We start from the raw sequence: 24,331 nt of genomic DNA on the forward strand, positions 1-24,331 counted from the left end.
AGACACCCTTTCCGCCAGTTAATCACCTGGAACCTGTGACGTCATTTTGTTTTTTCTCAGTTCTGTTTAACAAAATAACAGTCGTCCTCTGCTGCTGTACACTGAAAAAAATGATTCATTGAATTTACTCAATTTTTTTAAGGTAAGTGGTTGCAATCAATTGATTTGATCTAAATTTAAACAAACACATTTATTTGGATTTAAACAATTTTATTTAGTTAACTTAGTATTAAAAAAATGAGTAATTTCAGCCCAATTTAAATATGCTACTTCCTCTTAATTTATTTAATTGTTTCTGAAGAAAAAATATTCATTGAATTTACTCAATTTTTTTAAGGTAAGTGGTTGCAATCAATTTATTTTAGCTACATTTAAATAATCACATTTTGTTGACTAAATTTAAAAAAATTGTTTTAATCACTTACCTTAAAAAAAATCCTTTTCTTAAGGAGAGGTTCTTAAATGGCTTTGCAAATACACACAACAAGTTTAATGTTTTGAATTTATTTTTAATGTCATCAAATGTAAATTCAGTAACAGTTTCTTTGTATATACAACAAGTGTTTGGAAGACAAGTGCTTACTTAACGTTGCACATTCACAAAATAAAAATTAACAAAAATTCACAGGTGAAAGAGGCCACATTGTTGAGTGCGGACTTGGAATTGCAAAATTAATAAAAAAATATGTGGAAACAGGCAACAGTATATAGTGATTAAACAGTATATTGTATTTTTTCAATAGTGAATAAAACAATAGTGCTAAAACTGTTCATATGTCATGCAACAAACTGCAATTTGTAATGGATTTTACAGGTATGCCCATGGTGATGTGTTGTGGGTCTTTCAAGGAGTCATCTCTTTGACTGTCCTATATTTAAATAAAAAGAAACTGTTATTAGTAGGGTTGGGTATCAACTGATATTTACCAGCCAATATGCACAAAAACAAATCAGTATGTCATCATAAACAGTTGTTTTTTTTTTAAGTTAAAGTGAAAGGAAGCAGATGAGAAAGAAAACTGACAAATCTATTTGTATATCTCCCACATGTTGTTCCTAATCTGCAAATGGAACACAAATTCAGATATTTTTAATGAGATCTGTGAGCTTTCTAACCCTGCATAGACAGCAACGCAACTCAACTGAAATGTTCTTAGGCCAAGAAACACATTAAAGATATTGGTAAAATAGTCCATGTGACATCAGTGGTTCAACAGTAATTTCATGAAGCTACGAGAATACTTGTGCGCAAAGAAAACAAAAATACAGACTCCTCCGCGCCACCGTCTGCCATTCATGAGAGTACCATGACACAAGTGTTTGGTGTGGCTGACATTAACATGCATGGGCTGAACCATGTTTATAAGCAGAGGAAAACACACGCATATGTCATTGTAGTCTTGACAATGGAGGCAGGAAGAAGAATTGTTGAATAAAGTTATTTTTGTTTTCTTTGCACATTAAAATTATTCTTTAGCTCTGTAAAGATACGGTTGAACCACTGATGTCACATAAATGGTTACACTTATGTCCTTAGTACGTTTTTGGGCCAGTTATATTGTTGCCTATGCAAGTCCAGAAACCTCTCAGATTTCATTAAAAAAAATAATAATTTTTTTTGGTTCTGAGGATAAACTAAGGTCTTCTGGGTTTGGAAAGACATGAGGGTGAGTAATTAACGACATAATTTTCATTTTTTGGGCAACTATAACCCTTTTAGTATTTGAAATTTAAGTAGAATTTAAATTCAAGCAGAGACATTTTTGTCTGGACACTGTATTTGACATCACTGTGTTAAATAATAATACATATGGGAAAGGAAAAGACACTTGATAAATGAATACATACCTCCTGTAAAATGCCGAAATATTTGACCATTTTCCTCCCAGTAAGACCTCCTTTCTGGAAAACAGCAGTGATCTGTGGAACATAACATATTACATTATATGATATATTTCATTAAAGTCAACTGTTTATTGTAAAATGCTTTAATACTAAAAATACTTACTGTGCATATTGCTGGAATAATACAACTTCAGGAAAGTGGCGAACCTGGAAACTTCCTTTGGCATCAAGGAAATGGTATGTGTCCTAGTCACAGGAACATGCAGAGAGTCCCTCAAATGAAAGTAAAAACACAATAATTATTATTGCTAGTTTAAATCAGTTTACATGCTGCACCATGTTATGAGCTTTAGTCATTTTGTTCATTTTTGGCATTCTGCCCCCTTGTGTTCTCTCTGTGTATGTGCATGTGTGTGTGTTTCAGGTGGGTGGTTCCCTGAGATAATTCGCTGGAGGCTGTGATTGGATCTCCTCCACACAATACCCAGATATAAGGACTGCCCCAAACACTCAACCTTCGGCCATGCCATGCCTTGCCTGTGCCCTCGTCGTTTGTTTAAATCGAGTGTCTTACTAGAGAGGTCGTGTGTTTTGTTGTCATTGTGAGTGTTTGGATTTTTGAATCTGTGATTGTCTTGATCCTCATTTGCTGACTGTGAATTTGGATTCTGTTTTTTTGATAACAGTAGATTTGAATATACCTCTTTTTGTAAATACCTTGTGACAAATTGAGTAACTACAGGGAGTAGGGGGTTTGACGCCATTTATTTTTTTGAACACCTTTTCTCCTGTTTTGGATTAGGGAATCAGGTAAGCTGAAATTGTATTTTTCTTTCCTATTTTCTTTTGATGTAGGAAGTGTACAGAACTTAAGAGAAGTTTTTTTTGTTTATTGTTTTGGCCTTGTCTGCCCCTGAAGTTAAACCCTTATTTATTAATATAAAAAAATCTTGTTACTCATTATCTCTCTCTGGTACTGGGTCTCTTCCTTTTCTTGTTACGGCTGGCCCCTAGACGGTCGTAACAGAAATTGGGGGCTCGTCATTAAAATAATTATTTTCTTTTATCCTCAAAAACCAATTGAAATTTCGTCGTTGTGTGTTAGTAAACTTAAAACTAATGAAATTTGCTTTGTGTGTTTTTGTTTGGCTAATAGTTTTCACTTTAAGGGGGGGAGGAATTTTGGAAGGTTTTGGAATGTCTTCAAAATTTGAATTGGAAAAGTTTGCAATTCAGCCTACTGCTGACCAATTGAATATTTGTCGCAAAGATGATTTGTTTTCCATTGCCGATTTATATCAAATTACAGTTCCTCGTGGTGCAGTAAAGCGAGAAATCAAGGACGTAATCTATAAGCGTTTGGTGGAGCATGGGGTATTGGCGGAGGTGAGTGAAGCGGAGCAGTTGCCAGTTTCCGTGGGTGAGGGGGCGGAGTATCCTAAACCCGAGGAGATGGCCAGCATAGATCCCGTCGATCTCCCTTCTCCACATGATCCTTTGTTAGCAATCAAATTAAAAGAGTTAGAGTTGGAGTTGAGCAGGCAACAATATCAAAGTCAGCTGCTGCATGTACGCACAGTTGAGCTTGAAACCAAGCGGGCAATCAAGCTCAAAGAGTTGGAGCTTGAGCTCAAAACTAAATCACCTGTTCACTCCTCAGCTGCTGATGCTCCCGGCATAAGCGCACCCGTGTCATCACCCATCAGTGCTTCCACTCCAGGTCCATCTCCTGCACCTCGACGCAACCGACAAGTAAGTCAACCTGACTTTGATATTAGTCGTCAAATTGCAATCGTACCGCTGTTTCGAGAGAGCGAGGTTGACACTTATTTCACTGTTTTTGAGCGAATCGCCGCCACATTAAATTGGCCTCGAAAAGTTTGGCCATTGTTGCTGCAATGCAAACTCGTAGGTAAAGCCCAAGAAGTCTGCTCAGCATTAACACTTGAGCAGAGCTTAGATTATGATGTAATGAAGAATGCCGTTTTGCGCGCTTACGAACTAGTTCCTGAAGCGTACCGGCAAAAGTTCCAAAGTCTTTTGAAAACTCCTAGCCAAACGTTTGTTGAATTTGCGAGAGACAAAGCAAATTTGTTTGATAAGTGGTGTGCCGCAAACAAGGTAGACACGTTTGAACAGCTGAAAGAATTAATATTGTTGGAGGAGTTTAAGAATTGTTTACCTGAAAAAGTCGTTGTTTACTTGAACGAACAGAAGGTGTCATCACTTTCTGAGGCTGCAGTTTTTTCGGATGAATTTGTACTTACACACAGGGTACTGTTTTCACCCCCTAAGCATAATTTCCCTGATCGAGTTCGCAGTCCTAAGAATGTCACTGTGGTACCTAAGAATATTCAGAGTACAGACAGTAGTGAAAGCCGTGAATGCTTTTATTGTCACGAGGTTGGTCACCTCATTGCAACTTGTCCCGCCTTGGAACGCAAAGTTAGTAGAAAGGCAAGTCCTTCGAAAAGTGTGGCGTTGATCGAAAGACAGGTTTTGTCACCCAAGCTAAATGTGTCCCTGAACTCAGTGATTGAGCCTACATTTGAACCATTCGTTTGTGAGGGGGTAGTATCACTGAGCGAAGATGAGTCAGAGGTAACCCATATTCGTATCCTCCGTGATACTGGTGCTGCGCAATCGTTTATCCTAGAAAGTGTGTTGCCATTCTCTGAACAGTCAAGTTGTGGTTCCAATGTGTTAGTGCAAGGTATTGACCTTGCAGTAGTCAGAGTTCCTTTGCACAAAGTGTTTCTTCGGTCTGGAATCATTTCGGGTAACGTTAAACTTGCAGTCCGTGCCGAGTTACCTGTTAAAGGTGTATCGCTCATTCTTGGGAATGATCTGGCGGGCAGTAAGGTTTTTTGTCTACCAGAGGTAATAGATACCCCTGTTGCACATGTTGATGATGTGCTGCAGGAAGAGTTCCCTGATGTGTTTGGCACATGTGTTGTAACTCGTGCACAAGCTCAGAAATTTAGGGATACTGTAGATCTGTCTGAGTCTTTTATGTGTTCTGACAACCCCGTTAAAGCAGAGGTAGATGTGGGCAATGTTGAGATAGATGTGTGTGCACTGCCAGGGGTTGATTTGCCCATTGGAAAACCTATGTTAATGGAGGCACAACGTGCTGATTCGACTTTAAGTCATTGTGTTGAAGCTGCTGTAGAGCTGACTGATTTACCAAAGTATCCAGTGGCATACTATTTTGAAGATGGTGTTCTGATGCGTAAGTGGTCTCCGAGTCACGCAGAGAATGACTGGAGCACCGTTTTCCAAGTTGTTGTCCCGAAACCTTATAGAGAGCAGGTACTAAGTGTTGGGCATGATCATGAGCTTTCTGGCCACGTTGGTATTAGAAAAACTTATGATCATTTAATGAAGCATTTCTTTTGGCCCTCAATGAAATCAGATGTAGCCAAATTTTGCAAATCCTGCCATGTGTGTCAGATAGTCGGCAAGCCAAACCAGGTGGTTCCTCAGGCCCATTAAAACCTATACCAATATTAGGTGAACCGTTTGAACGAATTCTGATTGACTGTGTTGGGCCATTGCCCAAAACTAAATCTGGCAATTCTTATCTGCTAACGCTAATGTGTGCGTCAACTAGGTTTCCTGAGGCAATACCGCTACGTTGTCTCAAAGCTCATACAATTGTCAAGGCAATTGTAAAATTTTGCACCACTTTTGGAATGCCAAAATACATTCAATCAGACCAAGGCACTAATTTTATGTCCAGAGTCTTTGCGAAAGTTATGAAACAGCTAAACATCAAACATCAGGTATCCAGTGCATACCATCCACAGTCACAAGGTGCGATCGAACGTTTTCATCAAACTCTAAAGACGATGCTTCGAACCTTTTGTGTCGAACATGAGAAAGAATGGGATGAACACGTCCCGCTCTTGTTATTTGCAGTACGTAATACTACTCAAGCATCTCTTGGATTTACTCCCTCTGAGTTAATTTTTGGACACACCGTTCGGGGGCCATTGAAAATTTTACAAGAGCAAATTCTTTTGTCTAGTCGTCAGTCTACAACCACCAACGTCTTGGATTATGTCAGTGCGTTTCGTGAGCGCTTGCATACAGTGTGGAAGCTAGCAAAACAGTCACTCACTTCTGTACAAAGCCGAATGAAATCTCGCTATGATCAGAAAGCTGTACCACGATCATTTCAGGCTGGAGATAAAGTTCTCGTCTTGCTTCCCGTACCAGGGTCAGCACTTCAAGCTAAGTTTACGGGTCCTTATGAGGTCAAGGAGAAGCTAGGAGATACTGACTATGTAGTTGATACCCCTGACCGCAGGAAAAAGTCCCGTGTTTGTCACATTAATATGCTTAAAGCATATGTGTTACGTTCTGATTCTGGAATTAACATGCCTGTTGCTACTGTAGTGCCACTGTCAGAATACTCGCCCGAAAACGATGGTTTGAAAATGAATAGTGCATCATTCATGTCAGCTCATTTACCAAATTCTGAGTCTCTGTCTAACTTGTCAGAAAAACTGTCTCATTTATCTGTATCTGCTCAGATTGATATTACCAATCTTCTTAGTAAGTATCCAACCTTGTTTAGTGACTTTCCTTCAACTACCAATGTAATAGAACATGATATAGATGTTGGTTCACATTCCCCAGTTAAACAGAATGCCTATCGTGTTAACCCAGTTAAAAGAGAACTAATGAAGCAAGAAACCCAGTACTTGCTGGAGCACAATTTAGCAGTTCCTAGTGCCAGTCCTTGGTGTTCGCCATGTCTACTAGTCCCTAAGTCAGATGGGTCCTCCAGGTTTTGCACTGATTACCGGAAAGTTAACGCTTTAACTAGAGCTGACTCTTTTCCACTTCCTCGTATGGAAGATTGTGTTGATCGGGTAGGTAACGCTAAATTTGTGACTAAACTAGATCTGCTAAAAGGGTATTGGCAGGTGCCACTCACAGAGCGAGCATCTGAGATCTCAGCTTTTGCCACCCCAGATGTATTTCTGCAGTACCGTGTTATGGCTTTTGGCCTTCGAAATGCTGGAGCTACCTTTCAGCGACTGATGTCCCTAGTGTTGTCTGATGTGCCCAATTGTGAGGCTTATTTGGATGACGTGGTGTGCTATGCCGATACCTGGGAAGACCATCTCAGAACCTTGGATGAGGTCTTCAAACGTTTCCGAGATGCTAACCTAACGTTGAATTTGTCAAAGTGTGAATTTGGTCGTGCCACTGTCACGTACTTGGGAAAGGAGGTTGGAAATGGTCAAGTTCGGCCTCTTAATTCCAAGATACAAGCCATCCTTGATTTCCGAGTCCCTAAAACTAGAAAAGAGCTCCGTCGATTCCTTGGAATGACTGGCTATTACAGATGTTTTTGCAAGAATTTTTCAGATGTTGCCAGTCCTCTCACTGTACTATTACGTAAGGCAACCTCGTTTAGGTGGTCTTCAGAATGTCAGTTTGCCTTTGAAGCCTTGAAAACTTTGCTCTGTAGTGCCCCTGTGCTCGCCGCCCCCTGTTTTGAGAGACCGTTTTTATTGGAAGTCGATGCCAGTAGTACCGGTGCAGGTGCCGTCCTGTTTCAAATAGATGCTGCTGGTTTGAATCACCCAATAAGTTTCTTTTCAAAAAAGTTCCATAAGCACCAGGTTAACTACAGTACCATAGAGAAAGAGGCCCTTGCCTTAATTCTCGCTCTTCAACACTTTGAGGTCTATATTGGTTCCAGCTCACAACCTGTTACTGTTTATACTGACCATAACCCTCTTGTCTTTCTCCAACGCATGTCTAATGCTAATCATCGTCTTATGCGCTGGTCACTAATCTGTCAAAGTTACAACTTGAAGATCTGTCATAAAAAGGGTATCGACAATGTGATTGCTGATTCACTGTCTCGTGTTAACCAGTAAAACACGGTATGTTTTATTTTGTGGGTGGGGGTGTTATGAGCTTTAGTCATTTTGTTCATTTTTGGCATTCTGCCCCCTTGTGTTCTCTCTGTGTATGTGCATGTGTGTGTGTTTCAGGTGGGTGGTTCCCTGAGATAATTCGCTGGAGGCTGTGATTGGATCTCCTCCACACAATACCCAGATATAAGGACTGCCCCAAACACTCAACCTTCGGCCATGCCATGCCTTGCCTGTGCCCTCGTCGTTTGTTTAAATCGAGTGTCTTACTAGAGAGGTTGTGTGTTTTGTTGTCATTGTGAGTGTTTGGATTTTTGAATCTGTGATTGTCTTGATCCTCATTTGCTGACTGTGAATTTGGATTCTGTTTTTTTGATAACAGTAGATTTGAATATACCTCTTTTTGTAAATACCTTGTGACAAATTGAGTAACTACAGGGAGTAGGGGGTTTGACGCCATTTATTTTTTGAACACCTTTTCTCCTGTTTTGGATTAGGGAATCAGGTAAGCTGAAATTGTATTTTTCTTTCCTATTTTCTTTTGATGTAGGAAGTGTACAGAACTTAAGAGAAGTTTTTTTTGTTTATTGTTTTGGCCTTGTCTGCCCCTGAAGTTAAACCCTTATTTATTAATATAAAAAAATCTTGTTACTCATTATCTCTCTCTGGTACTGGGTCTCTTCCTTTTCTTGTTACGGCTGGCCCCTAGACGGTCGTAACAACCATTAAAGCTAGCAAAAAGGGGCATGTTCACATGATTACAATTGTGAACACTAAAAACATTCAGAAATCCAATGTTATATTGTGAGATTTACTGATAGGAACTAACTGGAAATTCCCCTCATAACTTCATGCCTTCGTCCATATTTTTGATTTCCCGGAACTTTCTATTACAAGGCATAAGTTAGTTATTTGGAGTTGTGATGGTGTCCAGTATGAACGAAACACATCTAACGTAACACCACAAATAAAGTTTGAGTCTGTGGAAACAATTCTACAGTACAAACACGCAGTTAAGGATACGATCTGCCCATCATTGCTTTAAATGCAATAGTTGCCACAGAAGTTAATCATTTTTTTCGGTATCACGCAAGCACTACCTTACCTTCAGCCAAAACAAACTGCTCTTGAACAAACAAGTTAAGGACATTAAAGATGACCCGTCCAAAAGGATTTAACGTTATATGTCATGTTTAACCACATTAGAAGCCGGCAGATTCCCGAAGGACTGGCTGTGGTAACGTTAAAGTAACTTAGGCGGGAACACCAATAACGTTACCGGCCTGAGCATCTCCGAAAGCGCTTAAGCATTTAAATAGACGCTATCCTTTCAAATAAACGGCGTATTTTAGGCTTATACAACTACATTTTCATACAAAAATATCTTAAAAGTACATTCTGTCACATAAAAAAGTATTATTTGTGTTATTTGTGTAAGTTATATGTGACCATCCGTTGGTCGCAGTGGAATTTCTCCCAAAGACTCATTTTGCAGATATTATTTATACAGCGAACAAACTATTTACTGTAATAAACAGTGCTACACTACATTATTACTCACATAAATATTACTCACCGTGTAAATCGACCGAATGATGAAAACTTTGGGTCCGGAATGAAAAGTTCCCACCGTGAACCTGACTGAGTCGCGACTGGAAACTCCTTTTGGCGCCAGGGAGAATGTGCATTTGTGCGCATGCGCAGAAAGTTTACTTAATATTTTCTAACTGAATTTAATTAATTCACATGGCTTGGATTTAAAACACATGTAATTCACTTAAAACCAATTAATACTTATTAATTAAAATCAAAAACTAAATTTTTATTATTTAAACTAGCGAAATTGAATCATGCTTAATTTAATTGGGGCCATAATCATTTTTTTCAGTGTATCAGTACAGATTCTTAAACTGTACAGAGCAGGTCCTAGATTGGGCTTTCCTCTGTGCAAACTAATGCGTTTCACAGAAATATTTGTTTTTAGAATTATTAACCTGTCTTATTTAGCTGTGCGGACTTAAATCTTTTTCATTTTAATTTATTTAGCAGATGTGGAACACAGATCATTCAGTCAAGTGTAATTTTTCTTTTAGACACTAACAATAGATTTTTTAAATGGGTCATAAGATGTTGCTAAAAAGAGCATTATTTTGTGTATTTGGTGAAATGCAATGTGTTTATGTGGTTTGAGGTTCAAAACATATTATTTTCCACATACGTTGTTGTTCTTCTCTGCCCCGCCTTTCTGAAACACCTGGATTGATGGAAAGCGAGGTGTTCTCTGATTGGCCAGCTATCCAGTGCGTTGTGATTGGCCGGATACCTCAAGCGCTTGAAGGAAATGTTACGACCCTTTTGTTGTGATGCCATTTCTCGCTGCAATGAGACAGAAACAATTAGGCTATTGTTGCATCCAATGGGGACATAACTACTGATTCTAATGACTCTGATTATGAATGATTTTTTATGCGTTGTGTTGCGCCTCGCAAACACAACGGCATGGCCGAATTTTCGAAACAACAAGCACTACTCTACACTGCTCAAAACTCGTGTTTGACTTTGAATAGTCAGTACACTGTAAAAAGTTGTCACCAGTTTCAACTTAAACAAAAAACTTAAAGCTTAGCAGCTGCTTTAAAATTTTAGGTTAAATCAACTTAAAGGTGCCATAGAATGGAAAACTGTGTTTACCTTGGCATAGTTAAAGAATAGACCACTGAAAAATAGGTCAATTCCAACATAACACAGACTATTACGCAACAGTCCCGGGATCGTTAATAGTTACGCCTCCAACATTTGCATCGCCCAATCATCGGTAACGTCAGTACATCAGTAAAACAAGGCAAGTCACTGAAGGGACACGGTTAGCTTAATGCTAGCGCTAGCCTGTTACATTGCAATACATAGGATTTCACTTACCACATAAACAGAGAGATGACTGCTCTGATGATGGTGAATGATTTACAGATCTTGAGAATCACTGTCAAGCAGCTGAACTTGTGTGGTAAGCAAGCACTCCCTCTGCATTGTAACGTTACACAGAGCACATGCATCACAGTAATCAGACTAAAATGTCGGCGATTCAAAACGGCAGATTCAACAAACCGCATATTAAAAGCGGCTAGAGCTCCTAATTAAATATATATTTTTATCCATGTGTGATCTATAGAGATGAGCAGCTCTGTGAAACAACCAATCAGAGCAGAGCTCATTAATATTCATGCAGCTTCCAAATAAGGCAATAACAGAGCATTTCATTCTAGGGACAAATCCTAGGGTTGTAAATGGACCTGTAAAACCATTTCTGGAGATTTTTTTGCCCTTTTCTATGCCATCTACTTTCTATGTAGATATCAGAGAACAATTTAAAATATTGTATAAATGCATTCTATGGCACCTTTAAGTAATTTCAATTCACAAGTTAAATCAACTCATTTTTATTGTAATAAGTCAAAATGGGTTTTAAGCTGATTTAACTTTAAACTTTAAGCCAGCTGCTGAATTTAGGTTTTTAAGTTGAATCTGGTGAAAACTTTTTACAGTGTACTGAATTCTTTAAAGGTGCCATAGAATGCACTGCTACAATTTTTTAATTGTTCTCTGATATCTACATAGAAGGTATATGGCATAGGAAAGGGTAAAAATTCTCCAGAAACGATTTTACAGGTCTATTTACAACCCTAGGATTTGTCCCTAGAATGAAATGGTCTGTTATCACCTTATTTGGAAGCTTCATTAATAATAATGATGAGCTCTGATTGGCTATTTCACAGAGCGGCTCATTTCAGTTGCTTGCACATGGAGGAAAATATATTTAATCTGATTTATGATGGAGCCCAAGCCGCTATTAATATGCGGGTCATTGATACTGCTGTTTTGAATGCATGATCATTTTACTTTCAATTTTGAGATTTGCAATTGCACATGCTCTGTGTAACGTTATACTACAGCGGCAGTACTTACCACATATTTTACAAATTCAGATGCTTGTTAGTGATGCTCAGGATCTGCAAATCTCCTGCACATCCTGGAACATAACATTTATTCCTGTGATCTGTCATTTTCGCTATTGTCCTCGCTTTGTTTTTTTTCTCTCACAATAGCCTAGCTGCAAAACTTCTGATTATTGGGCTATGCAAATGTTGGGGGCGTTACTTTTAATGATCGCTACTATTATGTCATAGTCTGTGTTATATTAAGATTAGCCTATTTTTCAGTGGTGTTTTGCAAACACCAGATTTATATAAAAAGAAGGAAACGATAATGTTTGAGACTCACGGTATGTCATGTCCATGTACACAACTGTTATTATTCAACTATGCCAAGATAAATACAGTTTTCCATTCTATGGCACCTTCAAATATGAAAACATACTTACAGGCCATCAGCCAGAAGCGCAGACTGTCTTTGCAACGTCGGAATTGCCCAGCTTTATAGCCTTAACCCTTTGTGTACAGCTGGCATTGTAAGCTGCTCTCCCAGGTTCAGGAAACAGTCCTCCGTGAAATGCGTAGCAACTTCTCGAATATTTGCGTCGTAATATTCCGGAACAGTGATGTAAATATAACTTAACCACTGATTTCTAGTTGTGTCCTTATTTGGAAGAAATAAGAACAAAGGCTTTCACAATGAAACACACTGCGTCTCCACAACATGGCAGCTGCAACAACAGCTGGTAAAATTTATGCCTTCTTTCTTTCCATATTAATACGGGCGGTGTAATGTTTAAACTACAAAAAAAAAAAAGTGGAGTTGGGTTTAAACAAGCCATTTTAGGAAGACGTGGCTGAGTCTTAACTTTTAGAATAAATAGCTTTTTGGGATTGAGACTTTAAGATTTGCAACTTTACAGGTCTTATCTACGCACAAACAGCCTGTAACACTCCAAAGACAAAGGAAAACAAGAAACCGCATCGTATGACCCCTTTAATATACTGTAATCAGCTGCAGGAACGTTGCATTTTGTCAGGATTTAAGTTAAGAAGTGTCTATTTACACTCACTCCACCCAACAATGTGTTATTGTCATAGTCATCACTACAAAAGATGGCTATTAACTGTCAGCTCTAGTGATGCAGAGGATAAAATGCATTTAATAATAGGCATTATTAATTAATTCAATTAATAAATTGAATTAAAATGATAATTTACACTCAGTATGTAATTACTGCATACTGTACTACAAGCTTGAGGTGCAGATAATTGTGTCTATTTGCAATAAGTATTATAAATATCAGAAAATCCTGCTGTTTCAACATAGTGTAAATAGTATCTATAGCTATTTGCACTTAGTGTAAATAGAAGCCACTGTTATTTGCACTTAGTGTAAATAGCATCTCTCACCAAGAAAACATGCTATTTTCACTTAGTGCAAATAGCTGCTGCTTTTAAGTTATGAGTGTGCACAATTCACGTAAAAATGATAAAAAATAAAACATGATATTACAACAGTGCTTTTTATGTATGTTATGATTTGCATTAAAATACTATGATATTACAGGCGGAGAGCATCCTTTACGTTTTTCTTTGTTTGTTTCACAGCGCCGGTCTTTAAACCTATGATACAAATAGATAGGGTTGGTAAAAACCCTGATGTTGAGTGATAGTTTGTATTTAAATTAAAACAACATTAATATGTGGTACAAACATTGTACCATGGTCACAACATTTTTGCAAGACTATAGTTTTTGTTTTGTTTTTTCTCTCTGTGTGATCTTGATTTTCACACTTGTTTCATTGTATCTTTCACAGAGCCGGTCCCTAAACCTGTGATAAAAACAAAGACGAGCAGTAACCCTGATGTTTTGTATTTAATGTGCGAATACAATGAAACCATCATCTGGAGGAATTCTACTGGAGAAATACTGAAGGGCTCGCTGCGCAATTTGACAGGAGAGTTCATCGTAGTCGAAAACAAAAGAAATCCAGATAACTACTACACCTGCACACTTAAGAACGCAGTGAGTGAGAAGACCAGTGATCCGGTCTATGAGAGAGATCTGTTTAAAGGAAAGGAAAGGAAAGGAAGGAAAGGTATTTTCTGTTTAAAGGTATTTTCTCTAAAATGAGTCACATATAATTATAAGAAATGGCTTAAATTATATTTTTAGGTCTTATTTATCTCTTAAACAGAGATAATAGACATTACAAATACTATGTTGTATTTTACACACCTTTCCATTTAGGCTTAGACACCTGTGTCACTCCTAAAAAATGTCTGAAAGTCATGACATTAAATAAAATGTCAAAGCAAATATCACTAATTTGAAAGAATGACAGACAACACCAGACTTCTTTTCATGTTCACTATTGTTCTTTGCTTTAGTGATCAACTAGAAACTAAGAAGGTGGTACTAACAGATACTTCATTGTTTGAAGGTTTATTAACATAATCTCTCATGTTTCATTCATTAGGTGAAGATGTGAAGAATGCAGCTTCATTTCATCCAGGCACAGCACATTCTGCCCAAGTGTTCATTTTGTCACAGATTTTTCTTTTAGTCATAGTTTGTGTCTTTTAGTCAAACAGTTATGTCACAACATGACTTAAGTACTTGTTCAGTAAAGTGGTGTTTTTTTATCTTGCATTTGTTTTTGGTTGTGTTTTTTGGTGTATGGATCAACTTTTGATCAAAAGTCCACAGTTTTAGTCAATTAAAAGAACATCATTTATCCAACAAGAATGTGTCAAACTGTAATTGACCTTTAACAAAACATTTTCAAAAACCTATAAACATTAATCATACATCTATAAAACAACATGAAAAGTCGCAACACGCTTTGCCATAAAGCCTGTATGTGGCAGCCTTGAGCAGTTTGTAATAATGAGATAAAATAGCATTTATCTGGTAATAATTCTTAAGAATGCTTAATTATCCACACTAGTGGAAAATAAATATACTAAAATGTATTTAAAATAAGTATATCACATGCTAAGTATACTACAAATACATTTACATATAATGCACTTAATAAAAATACCCTACATTTGTACTTTTAGTACTAAACGGGTATGCTTACAGTCTGTTAAATTAAAACAGCTAATTTTGTACTTAAAGCACTTTAATTGTGTAAAAGTTGTGCTGAAATCCAACTAAAGATATACTGAAATATATTTGATGAAAGTGGAACTATTGCAATTATACTTAAGGTACACTTGTAAGTATTTTGCATTTAAAGACCATCCTCATCAATAGTGATCATATAATAGGCTCGATATTAAGAAATGTGCATTGCGCACAAGTAGAACCCCAAATGAAGTTTAATTACAATTTTTATAATAATTAAAATGTATATTAAAGGGGTCCTATTATGCTCCTTTACAAAGTCTTTATTCTGTTTTTGGGGTGTACTCGAACATGCTCTCATGCTTAGTTGTTCGAAAAACGCATTATTTTTCACACAATTTAGATTATTACAATAGCTTTCTCCCCAGGCTGGCACAAACGGCTCGATTAGTTCCGGGTTCCGCCTTCCGAAAAACCAAATGTATAGTGATTGGTCAGCAGTCCCACTGCGTTGCGATTGGCAAACAGCGTAGACCGCGTTCCGCCCTGCTGCGCCCCTTCCCAAAGCAGCAAACTAGATTAAAGTGATTCTTACGTTTTAAATATGGATATTTTTTTTTACAAAAACACATCTGATTGCTAAAGGAGGCTTTTACCGACCACCCCTGGGCCATGTAAGGCACTTTTTTTTACTATGGATCGACGTATTTTCAGTCTATGCTGTTCTATGAGTGCCAGAATTGATTTAATATAACTCCGCTTGCATTCGTCTGAAAGAAGGAAGTCATATACACCTAGGATGCATGAAGGGTGAGTAAATAATACGCTATTGTTGGTCCTATCGTCAGCATGAGAGATCTTGGATACGTGACGTTTAATTATTTGCATGCCCGAAACCATACGGCTAGTGAAGCTATCTACACTGTATGATGAATAAATCTCTTACCACACACTGCTCGGCTCCGACGCGTCCACGGATGATCACTAGTCAATGTTCGTGTTTACATCAGCCGCGGATCTGCGTGTGTTTGGACCCTCTGTACAACCCACGTGAACGGTGTGGCTTCAGCACGGCTAACGGAGCAGTTCGCGGACCCTTTAGTTAAAGCTGTGTCTAAACGAGCGGACCTGCAGCTCGCTGTAGCATCCCAAAAGCGGCTGTCCTTATGCTGCCTTCATGTGCTATCGTAATTATGGTAAATACCAAAATCCGACATCGAAATTGCACATGAACACCCACTCACATTGTAATTTCCACTGGAAAGCTCGAAATTTTTTATGATACCCGAGCTACCGAGATGGGATAAACTTTGACCTTTCAACATGGCGGACAGCAACGAAACTATACTGAATGGTAGCATTGCATGTTGTTAAAAATTCTCTGCTGTTTAGTTGGTTAGTTAGTTGGTTAGTTTGTAGCCCCCATAATGCTGGGGCATAAAGAATTTTAATAACGTCGCTATTTAAACGTAGTGTTGTCTTTAAAAATACTGTTAAGAGAAGATGCTAGCTCGTCGCTGCTCGCCTCCAGTAGGGTGCTGTGCAGTAGTGTTCTGAAGGAGGCAATTTTCTCATGTTATTTTATTCGGTCTGTTTTACCAAAGTATCATGTGAGGACAAATTCCGAGTCCGCCATGTTTCGCTTCACTACGACAACAAAAGCACCTGAACACGACACGCTGGTATTTTCCACTTCACAAGTGGAAAGCATCATCTTTCCCATATCACATGAAGGCAGCATTAATATATGGGTAAAGTAAGGAGAATCCCCCACCCGCCAACGAATTGAATTTCAGTAGGCGGGATACCGCGTTGTGACATCATTGCATGCGGAAAACATACGCAGTAGTCCAAACGAGTCGTTTCGTTGTAGTTCTTGAAAAGAGATTTTTTAAAAACTAAATATCTCCGTTTGGAGTGGACTTTGAGATTTGTAACTGTATATGTTTTTTATGCTCAAACATACACACCACACACTGGCTAAAGTTCAAAAAGTGAAAAAGCATAATAGGACCCCTTTAAGTCTTGATCGAAATGTCAGTAAATATGTTAATAGACTTAAAATATACTTAGTATAAAATAAATGCATTACTTAGGGTACTTCTAGAAGATTACAGAGAAATTCCTTTTCAGTGAAAGACTGTTATTTATTTTCTCTAATGTTAGAGACTGCTTATATTTTATTTGTACTTTCATTTGCTACATTTAGCCCTATATATTTGGAAAAGCACTCTATGTTGGTCCCTGCATATATTATTATATATTATGATGTTATTATTAGTCATACAGTTAAAAAGCATACATAACAAGCATTCATATATTTTTTTCATTCATAATGAATGTAGTTACGTAACTAAAATAGGCATACATCTTCGTTTTCTTTTGACAAAAAAGGTGATTTTTGTTAACAGTAACACTGATTGTATTTTTTATTAATCAAAACTAATTTAAGTAGATATTTATCATTTCTGACTTCAGAGGGAATGAACCAAAAGAGTCAACATAAATGCAATGTAGCCGCTTTGCATAAAATAGTCTGTCAAATTTAACTTTCTAAAGTTGATTTACAATCAGGTCCATATATATTTGGACACTGACACACTTCATAATTTTGGCTCTGTATGCCACTAGAATAGTTTTAAAATGATACAATCAAGATGATTGAAGTGCAGACTTTAAGCTTTAATTCAAGGGGTTGAACAAAAATATAACATAAAATACTAAGGAATTACAACCATTTTTACACAGACCCCCCATTTTCAGGGGCTCAAAAGTAATTGGACAAATAAATAAAAAGTTCATTTGTAATATTTTGTTGAGAATCCTTTGCAGGCAATGACTGTCTTAAGTCTGGAACTCATGGACATCACCATAGACTGGGTTTCCTCCTTTGTGGTGCTTTGCCAGGCCTTTACTGCAGCTGACTTCAGTTGTTGTTGGTTTGTGGGTCTTTCTGCCTTTAGTTTTGTCTTCAGCATGTGAAACGCATGCTCAATCAATATGAAATCAGAAGATTGACTTGGCCATTGCAGAATATTCCACTTTTTTACCTTTAAAAACTCCTGGGTTGCTTTTACGGTATGTTTTAGGTCATCGTCCATTTGTACTATGAAGAGCCGCCCAAACAACTTTGCTCCATTTATACTTCTGGGCAGACAGTATATCCCTATACACTTCAGATCTCCGGCTGCTTCTGTCTTCTGTCACATCATCACTAAACACCGGTAACCCAGTGCCACTGAAACCATGCATGCTCATGCCATTACACTGCTCCACCATGTTTCACAGATGATGATGTTGTAGGCTTTGGATCATGATCTGTTCCAAGACTTCTCCATTGTTTTTTATTTTTTTCAGCAGTCCAAAAAAATGCTTTTCCAGAAGTGGTCTGGCTTTTTTAAATGTTTTTTTTTTTTTGACAAAGTCTAATCTGGCCTTGTTTGCACCTTGTGGTAAACCCTCTCTATTTTTCTCTCGTGAAGTTCTCTTGATTGTAGACTTTGACAGTGACACGCCTACCTCCTGGAGAGTATTCTTCCCTTGGCTGGATGTTGTAAAATGTTTTATTACCATGGAGAGGATCATCCAATCATCCACCATACTGTCGTCTTTTGTGAACTCCAGGCCTTTTTATGTTGCTGAGCTCACCAGTGTGTTCTTTTTCTTCTCAGAATTCACTGTTGATTTGGTCACTCCTAATGTTCCTGCTATCTCTCTGATGCATTTCTTTTGTTTTTGAAGCCTAACAATTGTCTGTTTTACTTGCATGCAGAGCTCCTTTGACTGCATGATGGGTTCAGAGCAACAGCTTCCAAATACAAATGGCACACTTAGAATCAACTCCAAACCTTTTACCTGGTTAATTGATGTAGAAAAAAAATGAAGGAATAGCCCACAACCCACTAAACATTAGACGTCTGACGGACGTCTAGATTACATCAATATTCAAAAACGACGTACAAAAGACGTTGTTTGGACGTGTCTTTTACATCTTTGCGCAGTGCGAACTGTCCATGAAACAGCTTTTGAGTCAACTGTCCAATTACTAATGGTCCCTTGAAAAAGGGGGAGGTACATATTAAAGAGCTGTAATTCCTTAACCTTTCTACCAATCTGATGAGACTGCCCTAAAAATTAAAGCTCAGAGTGTGCACTTTAAGCCCATATTCATTGAATAACTGTAACTTGAATATGTTTTGGTCAACAGCTAAAATAATACAAATTGTGTCAGTGTCCCAATATATATGGACCTGACTGTATGTGTCTTTGAGTCATTCTACCAAATGGGTGCCATTTGGCTCTGCAATGTTTGATGAGATGCTTAAGGCACAAGCTAAAAGCTAAAAGCTAAAAGTTATTAATTCAAGTGTTCTTGTTAACATGATATACGATAGAACACTATTTTTTTTAAAAATAACATAGTCTTTTTTAATCATTTTTCATTAGTACATAGCCAATTTCACACGTCCGTTTTGACCAGCATGATATTTTGATCTAAAATATCACCAAATAAGTTATTTATTTTTTCAAATATTATTTTCAGCATTGTATGTGTGTCCCTGTTTACAAAAGATCCATTTATTCAAAATGAAATGTATATTTTTTGTAAATATTTTATGATTAAGTTTCCCTCAGTTTAACTTGTTTTATCTATAATTAATGTACTGTTGCTTTAAATGACATCACAAGGAGGAAGTGACATAATTTGAGCCTTACAGCCACCAAGAACAAAAGCAGGCAAATACTGACATTCTTTTACATTGTTTATTTGATGTTTTTTTCATGTTAGACAGGGCTTAACCCTACCACCCTGCCATGCAAAGTAGATAGGGAAAAGTGTTTTTTATTCATTATTTTACGTTATTAATGTAAATATGCTAGGTGAGAAACTTGACCACATGGGAGATCTGCGGCCATTTTGGGAAGAAATTTACCACCCGTCACATTTTTTATTGTGAGGGGGTGGTAATGGCCATGATGGTATGGTTCTGCTTCCTGTTTGAATGAGAAGATGTGTGAAACTATTCTAATATAGGATTCTAATATAGGTAGGGGGACCATACTGATGTCTTGTTTTATTGGTGTGCAGCAATGCTTCGAATCAAATGAACAAACAGGTGCATTTGCATTGCTTTGATCGTTCTCTGTAGATCTCACCTTCTCATGTGCAACGCCACGATTGGTCGATTCTGTACAATACCTTTATGTTATTGGTCGAAATACTTTGGATGTTTTAGGCAATATTTAAATTGTGGCCAGGGCGTGTCCCGTATGACCGGTACATACGTCCACCCTAAGTATAGGCTAATCAATTTTTTATCAGTATTTTCTGTTAACCATGTTTGGTTAATTTTTCCCTCACTATATCACTCACACAGGCATTACTCACTATCTCTTTCACTCACCATCTCACTCACTATGTCACTTTCTCACAATCTCTTTCACTTGCTCATTCACTCACTCACTTACTATCAGAGCATTTCACTCTTAACAAGACAGCCCAAAAGGTGCCAACTGAACCAATTGATTGGGAAAGTGGAAATCTGATTGGAAAGTGGTGTGTGATTTAAATATGACAATGACCTTTATCCTGGGATCATCATGGATACAGATGAAACACATGCCCTTGTGAAATGTATGCACAAATTTTAAAACCAGCAGTTCATATAGAGAAACACTTTGTCCATACCACCCCGTCACAGTGAACCACCCCGTCACAGGGTCATTTTGTTTATATAAATAAAATAAAATGTTACTTGATTTAATTCTGTATATGCTATTCTTATTGTGTGGACTAATTAAATAAATGCCACTTTATTTTTTGAGTGGATTTGTTTTTTCACTACAAACAGTGAGGCCATTGAAATGTCAAATTCCCTTTTGAAGATTAAAAATCTAACAATTACATTTTTTATTAAATTACAGACTCTCTATTGATGGTTTGCAAAAAAGAGACAATTCATTATTAGGAAAACATAACATTTTAAAAATATATTTCATGGTTTACTACTCTAATGGCATACATATCGTCCATAATGGGGTGATACAAGAAAGGTGCCCTTGCCTGAAGAAAAAGGATAATATTAAAAAGGAGTTTGTGCCTGATGTGGGAAAACATGTTTTTTGGAGGTTTAACTTGTCTTTCAAGTTGTAGTCTTTTTTTTATAGAAAGTTTGTTCTTAATGAATTTTTTGACAATTGCAAAGTGGAAATTGCACCCATTTCGTAGATTGACTCTATTGACGTTTGAATAAAAAACTTCACAGCAGAAAAAAAGGCATAGGAAATAAAAAAATCTAAGATGTGATACATTTTTAAATCACATCCTACAGCAGAAACCAGATTAATTATTTATGTTTACATATGTATGTATTAATTCATACAAACATACATTGATTTAGGCAACGCTGGGTCATTTGATAGGATCATATCCTACCCCTTTTGTAAGTAAAAACACTCAAAATGGTTAGTATTGCTTAGACCTGCATTTAACAACAAACATCAGCCACTAGAGCCTCATGAATGCGCATTTGTTTCAGTTTCGTGTTTGGACTTCTCTTTTAAGGCTTCCCTTTAATGATTGGTCGGGTGTGAAAGCATTCCGAGTGAAAATACAGAAAAAAGGTCCAAAAGCTGTGCTTTGTCTTAAAATGTTACCTCTAAGATATTCGATGGTCGTCATCTGTGCTGTGTTCATCGCCACAGGAGTTGTTTCAGGTAATTTATGTGTTCGTTATTATATTCTCTAAAAAGGGGGCAGCGACAAAAGTCATTTTCTTTTAAAAGATAATTTTTTTTATGTTATCCGCGTTATATTTCATCTGCAGCAAAATTGTGAACTTTTATAATGAAACGTTTGGTCATTAACTTTTAAATGCATCATTATGCAATGGCATGAGCAGAGTTCTAGGCATGAAAGACCGTGCCTCTTCATTTATCTCAAATAAGTTAGTAAATCAAATTGAACGAAATGTGGGTGAAAGGTTTTTTTTTTGTGCCCCTGATGCGAATCATTGACCTCACTGGTTCTTGTCCGTCACAAACACACATTTCTTCTTATTTTCGCACATTTGTCACATATTAGCTTTTAGATATTCAGTTTTTTTAGTCATCAAAATTACAAGGGAGGCAGCTTCCAGCAATACAAAGCCATATGGGTAAGAAATTTGCTTGTTGAATTGCTTGGGCATCACACACACATTTCTCCTTATTTTTTTCCTTTTGCTTTTACTTTTCCTTTTCCCTTTTAATGGCAGTTGGCAAACACACTTAAAGGCACATACCGCTACTTACCGCACAACACCAGGATGACAGCTGACATAAAACAAGGATCATTGTCTAAGAACTTCTATGTGGGTCTACAGCTTATAAAAATGTAGTTCTCTCCCATATTTTATACATTAGGTGAAGATGTGCAGAAAGCAGTGGGTGAAACAGTGTCTTTTGGTCCAACCAACATAAATTCTCCGGTCACCAGCATTATATGGAAACACAAAAGCAGCACTGGAATTGCCAAGGCAATTGAATGGGATGATGATGGCTTTAACATCCCAAATCAGAGATTCAGACACATCACAACTCTTGATGAGAAAACTGGACAAATCACTATAACTGATTTAACTGTTGAACATAGTGGACTTTATACCATTGACGTCAACAGTAAAGAGCTAGAACAAAGATTCAACTTGAAAGTTATGGGTGAGTGGATATTGATTATTATTTTTTATTAATATTAATAATGTAAAAGCATCATATTTTGATTATGATCTTTTCAATACAGCTAGTACTCTGTCAACCTTTTTTTTTTTACCAATATTGATTTGTTGAGCATACTGGAGCAATACCATTGTGCAACAAGTGAGTACTTTTAAAAGTATGTTTTTAGTTCACGGCAAAATGACTTCAAAATTAGTTTTCTACATGTGGGCAGTCATGAGATGCCATTTCCACCAGTTGGTCAACCAGAACCTATGACGTCATCTTGTTGTTTTTCAGTTCTGTTTAACAAAATAACCTCAACGTTTTTCATGAATGTGGAAGTCACACCTGAGTCTTAACCTGAAGAATGCTTTGCATTTCCAGTCTCCAGTGTTTCTAGTCAAAGTAGCATATATTCCAAGCTGTTAATCTAATGTTAAACTTATTAAAATGTTTTTATAAAGCACATGGCTTTATAACGCAATTACTTTGCAATGACTGTCATTTATCAGTGCCTCACTCCTCAAAGTTTAATGAGAGTGAAAATGACACAAAGCTGCTGATGTTAGTTACATTAAAAACAGATGGGCGCTATTTGAATGGGTTCCTACGGAGACTGGAACAGAAGAGCATCCAATCGGATGCTAGAATTCATAATGGCAGCGCTCATCGTTTACTCAGGAAAAAGGTCTATAGCAGTACAGATTCTTAAACTGTACAGAGCAGGTCCTAGATTGGGCTTTCCTCTGTGCAAACTAATGCGTTTCACAGAAATATTTGTTTTTAGAAATATTAACCTGTTTTATTTAGCTGTGCAGAGTTAAATCTTTTTTATTTTAATTTATTTAGCAGATGTGGAACAAAGATCATTCAGTCAAGTGTAATTTTTTTTTAGACAATAAATATATTTTTTTAAAGGGGTCATATGATGTTGCTAAAAAGAGTATTATTTTGTGTATTTTTTGTAATGTATGCAGTTTGAGGTTCAAAAACACATTATTTTCCACATACTGTATTTTATTGCTGCTCCTCTCTGCCCAACAGCTGGTAAAAGTTACGCCTTCTTTCTTTCCATGTTCATATGGGCGGTGTTATACTAATCTACTCACCCCGTGACGTGGACCAGTGGAGTTAGGTTTAAACAAGCCGGTTTAGGAAGATGTGGCTGAGTCTTAACTTTTAGAATAAATATCTTTTTGGGATTGAGACTTAAAGCTTTGCAACTTTACAGATCTTATCTACGCACAAACAGCTTGTAACACTCCAAAGACAAAGAAAAACAAGAAACCGCATCGTATGACCCCTTTAATGTAATGTAACCAGCTGCAGGAACGTTACATTTTGTCAGGATTTCAGTTAAGAAGTGTCTATTTACACTCACTCCACCCACCAATGTGTTATTGTGATAGTCATCACTACAAAAGATGGCTATTAACTGTCAGCTCTAGTGATGCAGAGGATAAATCACGTTTCACTGTTTTCGATGCGACTAATGTGGGTTCGTATCCACCTTCTGGCCAACTTTTTTTCTCCCTTTTCAAATTGCATTTATCTTCAATAAAAATGAAGGACATAATTAAAAAGTTGAAAATAAAGCATCGGTTAGGGTTAGTGTAGGTGTATGGAGGGCTTATTGTCCCAATAAGGCAGCACCATTTAATAAATTGAATTAAAATGATAATTTACACTCAATACGTAATTACTGCATACTGTTTTAATGTACTACAATGCTGAGGTGCAGATAATTTTGTCTATTTGCAATAAGTATTATAAATATCAGAAAATCCTGCTGTTTCAACATAGTGTAAATAGTATCTATAGCTATTTGCACTTGATGTAAATAGAACCCACTGTTATTTGCACTTAATGTAAATGTCATCTCTCG

General features: G+C 37.2%; 1 protein-coding gene and 1 long non-coding RNA gene across 4 annotated transcripts in view; both read right to left on the reverse strand.

The window, feature by feature from the left end:
- The window catches only part of cd2 (CD2 molecule), a 124,780-nt gene that overhangs the window by 39,348 nt on the left and 61,101 nt on the right, over positions 1 to 24,331 (reverse strand). The gene's annotated exons all lie outside the window — the stretch shown is intronic.
- On the reverse strand, positions 498 to 2,145 carry LOC141336056 (uncharacterized). Its single transcript, XR_012355682.1, has 3 exons — positions 2,009 to 2,145; positions 1,849 to 1,920; positions 498 to 869 (listed from the first exon to the last, which is right to left on the reverse strand). It is a non-coding gene; the product is annotated as an uncharacterized lncRNA (long non-coding RNA).

Source organism: Garra rufa, chromosome 6 (assembly GCF_049309525.1).
Source record: "Garra rufa chromosome 6, GarRuf1.0, whole genome shotgun sequence".
Taxonomy (NCBI): Eukaryota; Metazoa; Chordata; class Actinopteri; order Cypriniformes; family Cyprinidae; genus Garra; species Garra rufa.